Source organism: Canis lupus, chromosome 25 (genome assembly GCF_011100685.1).
Source record: "Canis lupus familiaris isolate Mischka breed German Shepherd chromosome 25, alternate assembly UU_Cfam_GSD_1.0, whole genome shotgun sequence".
NCBI classification, from domain to species: Eukaryota; Metazoa; Chordata; class Mammalia; order Carnivora; family Canidae; genus Canis; species Canis lupus.
Window position 1 is genome coordinate 21301698 of NC_049246.1, and position 13805 is coordinate 21315502.

General features: G+C 35.6%; 1 long non-coding RNA gene across 1 annotated transcript in view; it reads left to right on the top strand.

The window, feature by feature from the left end:
- LOC111092345 overlaps positions 1-13596 on the top strand; it is a 93531-nt gene extending 79935 nt beyond the window's left edge. The window contains exon 3 of the long non-coding RNA XR_005378210.1: positions 13496-13596. This is a non-coding gene — a long non-coding RNA (uncharacterized LOC111092345). The remainder of the gene's footprint in view (positions 1-13495) is intronic.
- Positions 13597-13805: the final 209 nt, after the last annotated feature.

Below are 13805 nucleotides of genomic sequence, written 5' to 3' on the forward strand. Positions count from 1 at the left end.
TATAGTAGAAGTCTCTTATGACACAATCAGTGTTGGTAGCTGGTCAATCAGTTAGGAAAGTCAGTTATGTGGTAATCAAAACACATTTGACCTGTATTATGAAATTATCAGAATAAAAAGATGATGCATATGTCCAACATGTAATGTTCATTTAGAACATATAAATTAAGTTTCTTCACCAATCTTTTCAGACTAGGGAAGGCCTTTTTTCTCTGGATATGGGTTTACTGACTGGATTGCTAGATTCTTTTTCTGATATAGACCAGACATATTTTCTTCCATTCCCAGTTTCCATTTTTGACTATATTGTTTTTAGTGACTCACCTTTAATCAAAGCATTAATCAAAACATTTAAATGTATTTTCTTAAAAGCCATTTTCTTTTCATACTCCTATTTCATCAGTTTACATAATATTTGGTTAATTTATATAATCACAATGTAAAATGAAACTAGCATAAGCAAGCTTGGGAACAAAAGATTGACTCCTGGAAATTATTCAGTTCAGCAGATGGGAGCATGAGGATATAAAAATTTCTGGTCACAAAATTCAGCATGTTGTAGACAGCAATCAGTGTTTCAAGAGAAGACTAGAGAGAGTGGATTAACCCAGTCACTTGATTAAGTGAAGGTCAGTTAAGTGAATAGCATGGTATAGCATTATAGTTCATTGTACTGATCCATAGTATTGGTCTATATTGTGAAACCATTAGCACAGCACTGCATCACCTACTATCTGTGAATCCCAGAGTAATGTTCCAGAGGTGAATATATAAGGCTTTAATATGCTTTTGGTGACTCTCATGGGAAGGAGGGCCAGGGAATAATTCTAATCCCATGTATGATATATGTGCTTTTGAGGAGATTGTTTTGAGTAGAAATAATTCTTTTTTTTTTTTTTTAGAAATAATTCTTGTGTTAGGAGAACTAAAATATTTTAGGAAGTCTTGCTTTTTGCAAGTATTCAGAACCATGATTTAGAAAGAGATATTATGTGATATTATAAGAACAAGAGAAGAGAATGTTTGGAGGTTCAAATTGCTTCTCTAAGAAACAAAAATTTGTTTTCTCTTCCATAAGTTTCATTCCATTTTTTTTTCAGTTCTTCAACAGAACAATTATTTATGCCCACAAAAATGTTTTTCACCGGGGCCTGGGCATCTCACTCAGTTAAAGCTCTGACTTTTGGTTTTGGCTCAAGTCATGATTTCAGGGTCATGGTGTCGAACCCCATGTCAGACTCACTTAGCAGGGAGTCTACTTGAGATTTTCTCTCTCCCTCTCCTTCTGCTCCTCCCCCTCTGTGCTCTCTTTCTCTCTTCCTGTCTCTCTAAAGTAAATAAATGAATTAAATCTTTAAAAAAGTCATTCACACTCAGATTAGAATTCAGATTTTGTTGATCCTTGTAAAGAAGTTCATGTTGTTTGCAGCAATCTAAAAATATTCTATGCACTTCTTCTCTCCATGCTCATTAATTAATATTATTTTTATTGAAGTATAATTAAAATACAGTATTACATTAGCTTCAGATGTATAGAATAATGATTCAACAATTCTATATATTAATTAGTGCTGACCATGAGAAGTGTCGTACCATCTATCATGGAACAATGTTACAACAATATTATTGACTATATTCTCTATGCTGTACTTTTCATCTCCATGATTTGTTAATTTTATAATTGGAATTTTTTACCTCTTAACCCCCTTTATCTATTTCACAGATTAACCTTTTAACCCCCCACTTCCCTTGCTAGAGGAGATATATGTAAAAAAATGCTTCTATGGCCAATGTCAAAGAACTACTGCCTGTGTTTTCTTCTAGGAATTTTTTTGCTTTTAGATCTCACATTTAGGTCCTTAACCAATTTTGAGTTTATTTTTGTGTATGGTGTAAGAAAGCAATCTAGTTTTATTTTTTGCATATAGCTGTCCAGTTTTCCCAGCACCATTTATTGGTGGGAATGTGAACTGGTACAGCCACTCTGGAAAACTGTGTGGAGGTTCCTCAAAGAGACTCTTTTTCTCATTGCACATTCTTGCCTCTTTTGTTGTAGATTAATTGGCCATATAAACATAGGTTCACTTCTGGGTTCTTTAGTCTATTTAATTGATTTATGTCTATTTTTGTGACAGTACCATATTGTTTTGATCACTACTCTACTTTGTAGTATAACTTAAAACCTGAAGTTTTGGCAGCCTGGGTGGCTCAAAGGTTTAGCACCGCCTTCAGCCCAGGGCTTGATCCTGGAGACCCGGGATTGAGTCCCACGTCGGGCTCCCTGCATGGAGCCTGCTTTTCCCTCTGCCTGTGACTCTGCCTCTCTCTCTCTCTCATGAATAAATAAATAAAATATTTAAAAAACAAACAAACAGAAACCTGAAGTTGTGATATCTCCAGTTTTGTTCTTTCTCAAGATTGCTTTGGCTTTTTGGGGTCTTTTGTGGTCCCCATGCTCATTATTTTTAACTGCTACTGATTGTTATTCCACATACTTTGAACTGATTACATTAAATCTTGGAGATATTGTTTAGGTTTGTGGATATTAGATGCATTTACTTTTAAATAAAGGATATATTTGGATTGCAGAATTGCAAAAATGGTCAATGTTTAGCTAAATAGCTAGTTGTTTAAAAATACTTGTGGCAAACTGGCCTTTCCTACTGTTTAATAATTTCTAAGAGCAATGATAAATGGTTACAGTAAGCATTTTAATATTCATTCACCAGTAAGCACTTACAAATCATCTGGTAAGTGAGACATTTGTCCTAAGGGACTGTCCAATGTTTCTTCAAATGGTTTACAAATCCCCTGTAGGAATTTGTTCAGCTTCCAGTTTCCTGGACTCCATTCCAGATCAATGGAATTGGATCTTTAACTGTGGAGCCTAGGATCTACATGTTTATGAAACCCTGATGGTGATTTTTATGGAGTATCATGGAGAGCCAGTACTCTTGAAACTTGCAATCCAAGGGAAATTAGAAATTATCTCCTCCAAGAGTAGGCCTAAAGTGGTGGTTAAAATCTATCAGAGGGAGAATAATCTTTTCCTAAAATTAGAGGTCTTCCTGAAGACTTGGCTGCCTTAGTCTTTCTGCCTGTTGAATTCTGGAAATTTATTCCAGTCATACTCAGAAATCACTAATAGTCAAATGGAACAGCCCTGGAGTATAGCTAAGCAGGGTGGTGGTGACATGGTGTTTAGAAACAAAAAGGACTCAACTAAGGATGTGCCTATGGCCAAGAGAAGCAGGTAGGATCCCTTGATGTAGAAAACTAGTAAGGTAAAATCCATAGTTGTGTGTTTTTCTGATATACCTCTTGTGGGGCATGGAGACCCACAGACTTTGTTTATTGCCAGTAAGAGATTGAGAAACCTACAAATAAATCCTTCTGACTGGCTAGAAACCTTGGAGTTAAGATTACCTACCACACAGCTTGCCTTGAATCTCAAGATCTGATCAATTTTTTTTTTTCAGGGCCCCATAAGTCAGCATCCATCTCCATGCTCGGGGACATTTAGAAGCTGAACTTTATTGATAGTTCATTATAAAGAGTTTGTGGGCTGTGTAAAAGCCATCAATGAAACAACAGTATAAAAGAATCTTTTTGTTCTGTTTATTGTATTTTGCTTCAAAAGGAGACTCAATCTCTTTTTCATATATAAGTACCATTCTGGAATTGACTAAAATCTATTAAAACATTTCAGGTATCTGATATTTAAACATCAGAATGATTTTTTAGTTCTTTATTAGATGAATATAATTAGGCAAAGGCTTGTGACTCTTTTGAAGTTTTACTTGCTCTGAGTGTCATGAAGTGCTAAAAGACATAATATTTTAATTTATACCCATGTTCACTTTGAAGGATACATATAATTCTGTTTTTAATGAGTCACATTTTATTTCTTTTCACCTTTTGAAAATGTCATGTGCAACCACTTAAAATTAAAGACCACACAACTGATAAGGTGTCTCACACAACGTAGCAGAGGCGAAGCTTTAGACTGCATGCTATCAAGAAAGGCTATATCTTGAAGATTCTGTAGATCTTAAAGAAAAGAAAAGGTAAATGCTGTTTTCTTGAAGTATTTTTACAGCAATTCTCTCTGGAAAAAGAGCAAAGAACAGACTAGCTTCATAGGGTTGTTCAAGTCATGAGTTGGCTCCCACATGGACAGCTGCGTCCTCATTGGCCATCTATCAGGGATAGCTCTTTCTTTATGGCACTAAAATTTTTTTTTATTTAAATTCAATTTGCTAACATATAGTATAACACTCAGTGCTCATCATATCATGTGCCCTCCTTACTACCCCCAGTTACGCCATCGCCCCCCACCTCCCCTCCAGCAACTATTGTTTGTTCCCCAGAGTTAAGAGTCTTTTGACTTGTCTTCCCCTCTAATTTTTCCCCACTCAGGTTCCCCTCTTTCCCTTATGGTCCCTTTCACTATTTCTCATATTTCACTTATGAGTGAAATCATATGATAATTGTCTTTTTCTGATTATTGCACTTAGCATAATACCATCCAGCTCCATCCACCTCAGTATAAATAGTAGGTATTCATCCTTTCTGATGGCTGAGTAATATTCTACAAGATAGCTAAGGAGGTAGTCTTTTCAACAAATGGTACAGGAATAATTGGATTTCTGTTTGCAAAAAAATAAATCTATCCACAGACCTTATACAGTTTGTCAAAACCAAATTAAAATGGATCATAGTGAAATTAAAATGGATCATAGTGTAAAGTGCAAAATTATAAAATTTGTGGATGAAAACACAAGAGAAAAATCTAGGTAACTTTGGATTTGGTGATGAGTTTCTTTCTGTCTTTCTTAAAGATTTTATTTATTCATGAGAGACACAGAGAGAGGCAGAGACACAGGCAAGGGAGAAGCAGGCTGTCTGCAGGGAGCCCAATGTGACACTGGATCCCAGACTCTGGGATCACACCCTGAGCTGAAGGCAGGCGTTCAACCATTGAGTTATCCAGGGGTCCCATAAATTATGAGTTTCTAGATACAACAGTAAAAGCATAATTTGGGAAAGAAAAAAATTGATAAGCTGGACTTTACTAAAATTAAAAACTCCTAGTCAGAAAAGACACTGTTAAGAGAATGAAAAGACAAGATATAGATTGGGAGAAAATATGTGCAAAATACATGTCTGATAAAGGATTTGTATCCAAAATATTCAAAGAAATTTTAAAACTGAACAATAAGAAAAAAAAAACAACTCAATTAAAATATGGGCAACAGATCTGGACACCTTAACATGTGTATACAGATAGCAAATGATCCTAAGAAAGGATTCTCACAATTGTTTGTCATTAAGGAATTGCAAATTAAAAAAAAAAAATCCCACTTCACATCTATTAGAATGACCAAAAAAAGACAATACTTTATTGACACAAATGAACAAATCTTTAAAAAAAATGTTTAAAAGGAAAAGGAAAAGCCCAAGTTAGGACAGCTGCCTGGGATACACAATCTTTAAAAGAAGAGAATGCTCTGGGGAAGGAACATTTGGTGCTGGGTTATATACATTTTTTTTTTACATAAAAAGTTATAAATCATTAGACAAGAGACATTTCAGAAAATTACAGACCTTATCTTAAGATTTTTGTACATGCAGGGCTGTTTGACCTTAATCTTTTGGGAACCAGGGAGGGCTCCCCCCTTCTTATCTTTATGTTTGGAATGCTGGCTTTTAGGTTATTTATAAACGAATCAGATGCACAATGTGTACTTGGGGCAGAAATTGAGCACATGCTTTGAGGTTTTGCTGACTCTGGTAAATGTTAAGGTGTGGCATCCCTGAGAGCCCATGAGCAAGGCCACAAACACTAAAAGTTGAATATTTTCTTCATTTTATAAACCCAAAGCATACAAGGATGCAGAGAGATAGGCACTCTCAATCACTGTTGATAGGAATGCAAAATGATGCAGCCAGTTTGGAAAACAAGGCAAAGGGTCTTACCATATGATCAAGCAGTCACATTTCTATATATTTACCCAACTGACTCGAAAACTTATGTTATGCAAAACTTGCATGCAGATGTTAATAGCAACTTTATTCATAATTGCCCCAAACTGGAAGCACCTATTGTCCTTTAATAGGTGAAATGATAAACTGTGTTACATCCAGACAATGGAATATTATAAAGCAATAAAAAGATATAAGCCACAAAACGACATGGGAAAAACCTACATGCATATTGCCAAATGAAAAACAACTAGTCTGGAATGGTTACATAGCCATTCCAATTACACGACACTCTGGAAAAGCCAAAATTATCGATACAGTAAAAAAAAAAATCACTGGTTGTCAGGGGTTCAGATGGAGGGGACAGGGATGAATAGATGAGTCAGAGGGGACTTTAAGGTAGCAAGACAATTTGGTATGATATGTAATGGTGGATACATGACATTATCACGACATATTTGTCAAATGGCACAAAACAGAATAAACCTGAATGCGTAAACCAAGGGCTTTAGTTAATAATAATGTATCAGTATTGGTTGATCAATTGTAATAAACGTATTCCACTAATATAAGATGTTAATAATCAGGGAAACTGTGGGATACCAAGAGAGAGTATAGGGAATTACTTTGTGCCTTTTTTTTTCTGTTAACCCAAAATTACTCTATAAAGGAAAAAAAAAAAACTTTATGTTTCACTTATCCAGCTTCAACATTTTTCAATATTTTACAAATGCTTTTAAAGCAACCTAACTCTGCTGAAACAGAAGTTGGGAATATTTTTAAGGGCTGGGTCGAGCTAGTGGAAGAGTACTAGAGAATGTTAGGAGAGAGGTTCATCAGTGGGATATGTTGGACACATTGTTATTTCCAAATTTGCAAATGTTTTTTTCTGTGACTAGGCAATCTGTGTTTGCTAATTGGCACCAAGGGAAGGTAGGGAAACCCTGGGATACAAAAGAGTGCTAACTTTCTTGATGATTACATTTCAAAGGGATAGCCCCCATGTCCTAGAGAAAGACATTCTTGAATTGTAAAACTGGCAGGAGACATTCAAAAAAGGTTTACATCTCAAGAGGATAGAGAAAGAAATTACAATGACCAATTTTCTAAAATAAATGCTTTGAGAAAAGGAGGTCAGGGGCCTGGCAATAGGAAAAAAGCTGTCTAAATTTTAGTCATGCCAAGGGAAATGGTAAAACCATCTTGATCACCTTCATCTCTTGCTCCTCTTTTCCCAGAAATGTGATGCATAAGGAACTGAAGTTCTACTTGTGAGTCCCATTCTTTTACTTGCTAATATTTTCACTCTAATTTATGGATGATCTTTTTCATTAGAGAATATTTCCTCTCCAAGACAATGCAGAAGGGTAAAAGCATGGGGCTGGGTGAGACCTATAGAGTTCTCAATAATGTACTGAAAATATTATGTTGCCCCAAACCCCAATTTAAAATTTAAAACAAAACCAAAATTAAACTGTGAAATTTATAAGAAACTCTACCAGTATTCTTATTTTTCACATGATTTTTGTTTCAATGCTATTTCTAAAATACTAAATTTCAAGTTATTATGAACAGTGTATGTTGGTCCCTCTGGTTAACAGGAGCTTTGCTTCCTGTTGGGGGTGTCTACACTGAAGAACTGGTTTGTGCAGGGCTGGTGGCCCAACTACTTTAGAATGGCCTCTTATTTTGGTGACAGGGGATCATTCATTTTAAATCCTGTATTTCATCTCCTGCTATTCATACCAAAATCATCAGTATGATGTTACTTTACCTCTTTTTCCTGAAAAGAAACTTAGGGTTTGAGTCATGAGTGTATTTCCCCCTACTTTCTTTTTTGGGTTGCATACAAGGAAAGCATTATCATTCAAATGTTCTTTTAATCATCCAGTCTATAACATTACAGCAATCAGAACAGATTTGTAATTCCTGAGCCATGTGCAAAGAAGAGATATCTTGCTTCACTGAGAAAATAGATAATTTTGTGAAATATTGGCCATTTATCTGTCAAAGTAGGCCATTATATATTGAACTACAGTATGAAGCCACTATGCACCTTCAATTCTTTTCATTTATGCTTTAATGGAGATTTTTTTTTTTTTGTATCTGGTATAAGCCTGCCCCAAATTCTCCTATATCTGAATGCACTTTTGACAAAACTAGGTATATGAAAATATTAATCAAGAGAATACAATTAGAAGAATAAAATTAGAATGCATAGTCAGGCCAAATGTATTTTATTAATTAAAAAAATATCAATCATTGAGAAAACAATAAAGGAGAAGGAAATGGAAAATAGTATAGATTATCTTTACAGTGCCTCTAGTTCATAGCTGGGTGGCTTCTATTGCAGCAGACACGAAGGCTGTCCTATTATCTGCATTTTAGAACCATTATTCTGAGTAGACATTCAAAATGCTGGAGATTTTTCATAATATGTTGAAATAAGTTTAGAACTGATTGTTAGAAGACTTCATTTTTAATTCTTGCTCTATAGTCTACAACATATAAATTATGTGGCCTTGGTTAAGTCATTAAATCTTTCCAAGCCCTGATTTCCTCATTTGAAAAATGAGAATAATAAAAATATTCTTGTTTCCTATGTTACAAAGTTGTAATAAGCAACAAATAACTTAATATATGTGAAAACATACTGCAAACTGAAAAGCACCATGAAGGATTATTATTTATGCTTCAATGCATGCATTGAACATGGTCTGTGTAATCTGTATTTTCAGGAACTAACCCTCCATCATGTTGACATTTGCTAATTTTAAATCATGCTGCAAATGAATGGTTCAGATTGTAACACCTGCTATCATCATTTTTTAAGAAAATGACTATCATTTGATTTACAAGAACATTTTATCTTAATAAGTTCAGTTCAGCATTTATTAGCATGTATTAGCCTGAAATTCCCTTAATAGAAAATCATGTCTAATTCTTTTCTTAGATATCAGAGTAGTAACCATATTATTGTTTGACACTATATTCAGTAGGAATTGCTGGCCTCAATAATTCCCATTATTTTCTCAAGAGTACTTTAAAAATTATACAGTCTGAAAATAAATAAAGGAAAAGACCAGATAGTGTGCCTGAAGAGAATATAAACTTTTGGGCTATCGCATATATTATATAATATGTTCTATATTATATAAATAGCTGCATTTCCTAGGCAATAATCTTATTTTATTTTTATTTTTATTTTTATTTTTATTTTTTTAATTATCTTATTTTAAACCACTTTTCCTATTTTACATTTTAAAAAAACAGTATAAGAAGAAACATTATAGGCAGCTTCCAAAAATGATCACCAATATTTTGATTCTATAACATAAAATAATTTCCACCTTTTAAAAAAGTTTTATTTGTTGAATTAGGTATTGGAAAGAAAAAAAAAGGTTGTAAAGACATCACAGAGCTCATACCCAGTCTCCTGGAGTGATCATTTATGAAATATGGTATTATCACAGATTTTATGAAGGAGGGAAAAGCAAGGGATGTTTGGCTATTACCCTAATAATGTAATTGGATGGTAAGGCATAGGCATGGTAAAAAGTGTACAGTACTGTGTGATTCTTGGTTAAAATAAGAAATCTGATTTAAAATCCTACATTTGTTTAAATCAAGTAAGCTTTTTGTATGGGGATATACCTGAATAAACATGGTGGTTGAGTTGAAGACATACATGGTTTGAAAGAGAGAAGAGAAGATAAGGAAATTGCAGAGTGGAAGAACCACTTAAGCATACTTTGTATCAGAAAGGAAAAAGATTTAGGAAGTCCCATCCTTTAAAGATCGCATTAGGCCTTGTTGCCTACCTAGACTTTATGGTTTTATGTTTTTGAATATATTTATGACTGTGCTTAAATGGAGACCATTTCAAGAGCCATTGGAAAAATTCATTATCATTGCTGATCTTAAATGTCACTAAATATAACCTACTCACTTTTGTTCTTTAAATCTTAAATAAAAACCCATCTAGCAGTTCATTTTATAGCATTCATACTTTATAATGAATATTATTGTTTCCACATAAACATTTACTTTGATCCACCTTAACCTATGAGTTTTGAAGTTGTATTTTTTCTCAGTGAGAAATCTTAGAAATTAAGAATGGCTTCTGAAGTGTGGTCTCGAAACAATACTCTAATTTTTAGGTTCTTTTGTTTCATCTAAATATGCTCCTCTATAGAATGGTTCTTGAAAGTTGTGCTGTACCAGAAAATTTAATAGAACTGAATGCTTGTGGTGTCTCTCTTTTAAAATACTGTTCTCTAAATGGCATACTCTAAGATTTTCTTTCTTAGCATTGCTTAGCATTTTCAATAGTAGAATTGCTTAGAGTATATATACCATAATCTTAAAATCCCTTTAAGTGGTATCAGTAAGTAAACTCCAGGCTTTTTTTTTTTTTTAATTTTGTAAAGAATCTTCATGTGTCTTTCACAATATGCATATATCTACTGACTCAATACAATTATTTTGTGAACAGCATGAAGACTGGGCAGGCAAAAATGTATGTATATTGTCTTTGCTGGGACCTTCACCACATACTGGAATTTTATGAGTGGTCCAAGATGCAGAAGGAACTTTTCAAAATCACATTTACACCGTAAACTTTTAAGAACATCCTGAAATACAGTACTTTGTGGTTACATATAGTTCAAGGATAAATAGAGGAGTAATTTGCCATTTGTACCAAATTAAATCAGACTTTCAGTTCAATCAAAACAGCTTGCAGCTGGATGCAATAATTTGATTTCCTGACACTCAGAGAAAAATTGAAGCCCTCCAAAAGGCCCCTGCTGATCTTCAACATGAAATACAGTTTGCTGGCAATTTCACTCAACCTCTGAATGCCTTCGCATTTAATAAGCTAAAAAAATGCAAATATAGCATAAGGTTAGCTGGAGATGGCTCTCAGGTAGTGTTTTATTGCAACTAAATGAAACACACAGCACAATGCCTCTGAAGGATCATGCTCTTGTTCTTTCTCAAAGCAGCTATTTTGTTAAATATGCCATTAGATGAATCTCTGTATTAGTGTCCTGGGTGTACTGTTTTGACATTGGATGTGTGTTAAAAACACAATAAAAGGCTTCAGAGAACAAATGCTAGAATTCTGTATGAATTCCTTGCTATTTTCTTGGGAAGGTAATGAGACAGATAAATGTAAATCCTCAAGTATCCATTAACTGTTGATTATTCAAAATAGCGAGGATCCAAATTTATAGATCTATGCAGTCCTGGCAGATTAGTTCAATTTATAACAATTTGTTTTTATCTTGAGTTTTTACTGTAAATTGACAAATATGGGTCTTTCAACATGTTGAATGGATTTTTTTCTATTGCCCCAGAATTGAAAACTGGAAGTATTCAAAGCAGCACAAAGTGATATACTTTCTAAAGAAAGCTTCTTCTTTAAAAAAAAAAAAATTCTAAAATTTTTATCCATAAGAGACACAGAGAAAGAGAGAGGCAGAGACACAGGCAGAGGGAGAAGCAGGCTCCGTGCAGGGACTCATTCCAGGACCCTGGGATCATGACCTCATCATGACCCTGGGATCAGACACTCAACTGCTGAGCCAACCAGGCATCCCTCTAAAGAAAGCTTCTTGCGTTTAAAATGTGAAACTCTCTCTAGGCTTAAAATGGGGTTTCAAAGTAGGCCCTGCTTTCTTTATCACAAGTCTTCTACTCTTCTTAATAAGCACACAATTTAGAGAGAGAGGTAGAGGGTCAAAGAAGGACACTGTTCAGATTATGAGTCTCCAGCAGAGGGGGATGCTAGAATTTTCCCTCCCTTCCTTTTGGCTGGTCCTTTCCCATTCGACCTCGCAGCAGTAGACAGATGGTACACTCAAATAGGGCAATTGAGGAGAGATTAATGAAGGACCCATTTACAAAGGTGTGAATAGAGTTAAGGGGAGCCAACAGGGCATTGTGAAGCATCCTAGCCATGGCCACAGTGGGAAGCTTTAATCTTCACCACCCCAAAGGGGCAAGGAGAGGAAATGATTAGTAGAACCCAGAGCTATAACTGGAGAGGAAGGCAGCCTGCCAGAACCTGTGGTCTCTTGAAGAGGGACATAGTCACTGGTAATTTGGAACCCAGCAAGGAGGGCTGTCAAGGAAACAAATACCTCAGTATCTTTCTCCAACCTCTGATTTCTTACCAATGTCACCCTTTGGCTTAATCCAACCAGAAGCCAGTGAACAAAAGAGCCCCATTGAAGCCTTATATGAAGATCAGTGTCCGGGGGCCCCAGAGCAGAGAAGTTGGCAGTGGAGCTGGAGGGATGAACAGGGATTATCCAGCACACCAAAATAAGGGGCACTCCAGGAGAATCATTCATAAAGATTGGAAGGATCTAGGAGGAAGGGGGCTTGGGATCTCATTCCCTGACTGAGGTATTAGCTACTTTGCTGGTGGAAATGAAAAAGGTGATCCAGCCTTCAGCACCCCTCCAAATCCTTTGGGCTAAACCCAGGATAAAGCTGGAGATGGGGAGAAGATGAAAATTAATTCAAATATAATGTTGATACAATATTGAAGTGTTAAACTGTAATTAATTGCATTGGAGCTTTTACTAACTAAAAGTGAATGAGAAGCTTTAGGACTTATTTAGGATGCCATTAAGGGGGGTGAGAAACGGTGGTTCAACAGAGCATGGTTAATGATTGTAAACAAGCAAAATCATTATACATTTGTAATTCACTGAGTTAAGACTCTTCAATAAACTGGTTACCTGGGAAAACTTGGGAGTGATAGTGCAAGTGTATAATTTATATGACGAGTGACAATTTATGAGTTTCCGATCTAATCGTGGCAACACTCTAAAGGTAAACTGCATATTCTTGATTCTGATTTGTTCACTGAAAGACTAAGACCAACACCTCTTTGCCTAAAATGCTATCATGAAATTTGTATTCCTAAATTAAGAATACTTCCTCTTAAGAATTCCTAAGTCAAATTAGGGGCACCTGGGGGGCTCAGTGGTTGAGTGTCTGCCTTAGCTTAGGTGGTGATCCCAGGGTCCTGGGATCAAGTCCCACATCAGGCTCCTGGTAGGGAGCCTGCTTCTTCCTCTGCCTATGTGTCTGCCTCTCTCTGTGTGTCTCTCATGAATAAATAAACAAAATCTTTAAAAAAAAGAAAGAATTCCCAAGTCAAATTTAGCCTTGAGTGTAGAAATTCTTATTAAAACCTGTAGATTTTGGTTTTGTTTTTTTAAGATTTCATTTATTCAGTCATGAGAGATACAGAGAGAGTGGCAGAAACATAGGCAGAGGGAGAAACAGGCTCTTCATGGGGAGCCTGATACAGGACTCGATCCCAGGACCCCAGGATCGTGACCTGAGACAAAGACAGATGCTCAAACACTAAGACACCCAGGTGCCTCAAACTGTAGCTTTTGATCGTGGCTATCAGAGAACTTCAACTACTTTAAATGTTTCTGTTTTGCCACATAATGTCTCACTACAATGTGTGTTCTTTGTTTTTAAGCAATAACAAACTGGTGACCATCTAGTGGAAAAATCAAGAGGCCCAATATTCCCCTTCAGGGGCTTGCCAGTATCCTCAAAAGACCTCTCTCTAATACCAGGTAAGCTCTTTGGAGTTAGCAGAGAATACTCATTGGGTGTTGTGTTAATAGTTTTGTTCACTGACTCCTATCTCCTAGATCCTGGAAAGACTGAACTCCCTGTTGTCAGGTTTAATCCAATCAGTAGTGAAATGGAATAGAGAGGCCAGGCAAAAGTTGGTCGAAAGAGGCTTTTAATGGGATCTGCTCTCGGGGGAGGTTCCCAAGTCG